Here is a 5,886-nt window from a genome sequence, read left to right as displayed (position 1 = left end):
ATTCTAAGTTCCGCAATGAAGTCCGCAGCTGTCATGCACATGTTATGTGTGCTGCGGATCCGTCTTGCTTTTTTAACTTGACATTTCTTCATTCTGGCTGGACCTATGTATTTCTAGGTCTACAGCCAGACTGAGGAAGTCAATGGGGCTCCCGTAATGACGGGAGCGTTGCTAGGAGACGTCTGTAAATAGTCACTGTCCAGGGTGCTGAAAGAGTTAAGCGATCGGCAGTAACTGTTTCTGCACCCTGGACAGTGACTACCGATCACAATATACAGCAACCTGTAAAAAAATATAAGTTCATACTTACCGAAAACTCCCTGCTTCTGTCTCCAGTCCGGCCTCCCAGGATGACGTTTCAGTCTAAGTGACGGCTGCAGCCAATCACAGGCCAAGCACAGGCTGCAGCGGTCACATGGACTGGCGCGTCATCCAGGGAGGTCGAGCTGGATGCCGAAAGAGGGACGCGTCACCAAGACAACGGCCGGTAAGTATGAAATTCGTTTACTTTCACTAGGGAAAGTGCTGTCCCTTCTCTCTATCCTGCACTGATATGGAGAAGGGAAGCACTTTTCCCGCAGTCCGCAGCAGCTAGTCCGCATCAATTTACTGCACATTTTGTGCAGATCCGCAGCAGAATCTGCAACGCAGATTCTGTGCGGCATTGATGCGGACAGTTGGGGAGGAAATCCGCCACGTGTGGTCATGCCCTAATACTGCCCCTATATACAAGAATATAACTACTATATACTGCCCCTATATACAAGAATATAACTATTATAATACTGCTCTTTATATACAAGAATATAACTACTATAATACTGCTCCTATATACAAGAATATAACTACTATAATACTGCCCCTATATACAAGAATATAACTACTATATACTGCCCCTATATAAAAGAATATAACTATTATAATACTGCTCTTTATATACAAGAATATATCTACTATAATACTGCCCCATATATACAAGAATATAACTACTATAATACTGCTCCTATATACAAGAATATAACTACTATAATACTGCCCCATATATACAAGAATATAACTACAATAACACTGCCCCTATATACAAGAATATAACTACTATTATACTGCCCCTATATACAAGAATATAACTACTATAATACTGCCCCCTATATAGAAGAATATAACTACTATAATACTGCCCCTATATACAAGAATATAACTACTATAACACTGCCCCTATATACAAGAATATAACTACTATTATACTGCCCCTATATACAAGAATATAACTATTATAATACTGCTCCTATATACAAGAATATAACTACTATAATACTGCTCCTATATACAAGAATATAGCTACTATAATACTGCCCCCTATATACAAGAATATAACTACTATAATACTGCTCCTATATACAAGAATATAACTACTATAATACTGCCCCCTCTATACAAGAATATAACTACTATAATACTGCCACTATATACAAGAATATAACTACTATAATACTGCTCCTATATACAAGAATATAACTACTATAATACTGCCCCCTATATACAAGAATATAACTACTATAATACTGCTCCCTATATACAGGAATATAACTACTATAATACTGCTCTTATATACAAGAATATAACTACTATAATACTGCTCCAATATACAAGAATATTACTAATATAATACTGCCCCTATATACAAGAGTATAACTACTATAAGGGCATGGCCAGACGTGGTGGAATTGCTCTGGAATTCCGCTGCGGAGTATCCGCAGCGGACCCGTTTCTCCATTGCCTTCCACAACTTTTTAGTAGTGTTCGTTTGCATGTTGCGGACAATTCCGCTGCGGAGCATAGGCTGTGGTGCGGAATTTGGTGTCCGCAGCATACAATGGTTGTTGCGGACTCATTGCGGAATTTCTCCATTGACTTCAATGGAAATTCTAAATTCCGCAATGAAGTCCGCAGATGTCATGTACATGTTATGTGTGCTGCGGAGCGTATTGGTTTTTTAACATGACATTTCTTCATTCTGGCTGGACCTATGTGTATTTCTAGGTCTACAGCCAGACTGAGGAAGTCAATGGGGCTCCCGTAATTACGGGTGACTACGTGTGTGCACCCGTAATTACGGGAGCGTTGCTAGGCGACGTCAGTAAATAGTCACGGTCCAGGGTGCTGAAAGAGTTAAGCGATCGGCAGTAACTGTTTCAGCACCCTGGACAGTGACTACCGATCACAATATACATCAACCTGTAAAAAAAATAGAAGTTCATACTTACCGAGAACTCCCTGCTTCTTCCTCCAGTCCGGCCTCCCAGGATGACGTTTCAGTCCAAGTGACGGCTGCAGCCAATCACAGGCCAATCACAGGCTGCAGCGGTCACATGGACTGCCGTGTCATCCTGGGAGGTCGGGCTGGATGTCGAAAGAGGGACGCGTCACCAAGACAACGGCCGGATAAGTATGAAATTCTTTTACTTTCACTAGGGAAAGTGCTGTCCCTTCTCTCCTGCACTGATAGAGAGAAGGGAAGTACTTTCACCTCAACGGCTAGTCCGCATCAATTTAATGCCCATTTTGGGCAGATCCACAACAGAATCTGCAATGCAGATTATGTGCGGCATTGATGCGGACAGTGGCGGAAGAATTCCGCCACGTCTGGGCATGCCCTAATACTGCCCCTATATACAAGAATATAACTACTATAATACTACCCCTATACACAAGAATATAACTACTATAATACTGCTCCTATATACAAGAATATAACTACTATAATACTGCTCCTATATACAAGAATATAACTACTATAATACTGCCCCCATATACAAGAATATAAGTACTATAATACTGCCTCTATATACAAGAATATAACTACTATAATACTGCCCCCTATATACAAGAATATAACTACTATAATACTGCCCCCTATATACAAGACTATAACTACTATAATACTGCCCCTATGTACAAGAATATAACTACTATAATACTGCCCCTATATACAAGAATATAACTACTATAATACTGCCCCCTATATACAAGAACATAACTACTATAATACTGCCCCCTATGTACAAGAATATAACTACTATAATATTGCTCCTATATACAAGAATATAACTACTATAATACTGCTCCCTCTATACAAGAATATAACTACTATAATACTGCCCCCTATATACAAGAATATAACTACTATAATACCGCCCCTATATACAAGAATATAACTACTATAATACTTCCCCCTATGTACAATAATATAACTACTATAATACTGCACCTATATACAAGAATATAACTACTATAATCCTGCTCCTATATACAAGAATATAACTACTATAATACTGCCCCCTATATACAAGAATATAACTACTATAATACTGCCCCTACATACAAGAATATAACTACTATAATACTGCCCCCTATACACAAGAATATAATTACTATAATACTGCTCCTATATACAAGAATATAACTACTATAATACTGCCCCTTATATATACAAGAATATAACTACTATAATACTGCCCCCTATATACAAGAATATAACTACTATAATACTGCCCCTATATACAAGAATATAACTACTATAATACTGCCCCTATATACAAAAATACAACTACTATAATGCTGCCCCTACATACAAGAATATAACTACTATAATACTGCCTCCTGTATACAAGAATATAACTACTATAATACTGCCCCTATATACAAGAATATAACTACTATAATACTGCCCCTATATACAAGAATACAACTACTATAATACTGCCCCTATATACAAGAATATAACTACTATAATACTGCCCACTATATACAAGACTATAACTACTATAATACTGCCCCCTATATACAAGAATATAACTACTATAATACTGACCCCTATATACAAGAATATAACTACTATAATACTGCCCCTATATACAAGAATATAACTACTATAATAATGCCCCTATATACAGGAATATAACTACTATAATACTGCCCCTATATACAAGAATATAACTACTATAATACTGCCCCTATATACAAGAATATAACTGCTATAATACTGCCCCTATATACAAGAATATAACTACTATTATACTGCCCCCTAGGGAGAATTTTTTCTTCTGATTCGAACAGAAAGAAAAACATCTCTATGTGCTGGAACTCTGACTCTTCATCATTTCTTTTTTCAAGTTTAGAATCCCACCAACTCTTTCCAGAAAGTGAACAGTAATGTATATATAATTATGCACACCATGTGTTCTGCTTCCCCATCTCTTTTTAGCCAAGAATTACGCATCACAATTACGATACAGATTACTTCACTAATTCCTTTTAAAATTCAACACTCCACATGGGAAAGTTGGGCAAGTGTCTCACGGACGTGGCATGAAAGCTGCCATCTATCCATCTACCATCTGCTACCAACCTGTTATCCTCACGCTGGCTTCCGCACTCCATACCAAGCGACACCTGTGCCACTTAACCCCTTTAGTCCCAGGCATATCAATACACATCTCTAGTCTCCATTGCTACATGCATTGGATGGTTTGGGTGCTCGTGGCCAAATTAGGTCACAGATATCCAGGCCTGGCACAGAAATACTGGGTACTGAACCTTCTGTGCTACAACACAACAGATATTTGGCATAGGCCAGGCTTGCTGGTTATCCTGAGCAGGGGATTTTGCAAAATAGGTCACAAAGCAGATTTTCAAACTAGATTTATTTTATTTTATATAAATGTATAATATAATTTTGTGTTCCATTTCACCCTGCTGCTAAAAAAAGAGAGTCCGGGACCAAACTCTACTCATAACAAGGTCACAGCTATCAGACGCCTTCCAGTCTGATAAGATAATATTTTTTACATGTCACAAAAAGGTTTTTCCACGGGAAAGAATACCTTTATTCCTGTATTTACAGTCACATGAAAAATGTACTTGTTCATAGGGGGCAGTATTATAGTAGTTATAGTCTTGTATATAGGGGCAGTATTATAGTAGTTATATTCTTGTATATAGGGGCAGTATTATAGTAGTTATATTCTTGTATATAGGGGCAGTATTATAGTAGTTATATTCTTGTATATAGTGGCAGTATTATAGTAGTTATATTCTTGTATATAGGAGCAGTATTATAGTAGTTATATTCTTGTATATAGGAGCAGTATTATAGTAGTTATATTCTTGTATATAGGGGAGCAGTATTATAGTAGTTATATTCTTGTATATAGGGGCAGTATTATAGTAGTTATATTCTTGTATATAGGGGCAGTATTATAGTAGTTATATTCTTGTATATAGGAGCAGTATTATAGTAGTTATATTCTTGTATATAGGAGCAGTATTATAGTGGTTATATTCTTGTATATAGGGGGCAGTATTATAGTAGTTATATTCTTGTATATAGGAGCAGTATTATAGTAGTTATATTCGTGTATATAGGGGGCAGTATTATAGTAGTTATATTCTTGTATATAGGAGGCAGTATTATAGTAGTTATATTCTTGTATATAGGGGCAGTATTATAGTAGTTATAGTCTTGTATATAGGGGCAGTATTATAGTAGTTATATTCTTGTATATAGGGGCAGTATTATAGTAGTTATATTCTTGTATATAGGGGCAGTATTATAGTAGTTATATTCTTGTATATAGGAGCAGTATTATAGTAGTTATATTCTTGTATATAGGAGCAGTATTATAGTGGTTATATTCTTGTATATAGGGGGCAGTATTATAGTAGTTATATTCTTGTATATAGGAGCAGTATTATAGTAGTTATATTCGTGTATATAGGAGCAGTATTATAGTAGTTATATTCTTGTATATAGGAGCAGTATTATAGTAGTTATATTCTTGTATATAGGGGCAGTATTGTAGTAGTTATATTCTTGTATATAGGAGC

The sequence above is a fragment of the Rhinoderma darwinii genome, chromosome 12 (assembly GCF_050947455.1).
Source record: "Rhinoderma darwinii isolate aRhiDar2 chromosome 12, aRhiDar2.hap1, whole genome shotgun sequence".
Classification (NCBI taxonomy): domain Eukaryota; kingdom Metazoa; phylum Chordata; class Amphibia; order Anura; family Rhinodermatidae; genus Rhinoderma; species Rhinoderma darwinii.
Note: the sequence above shows the minus strand (reverse complement) of the source record.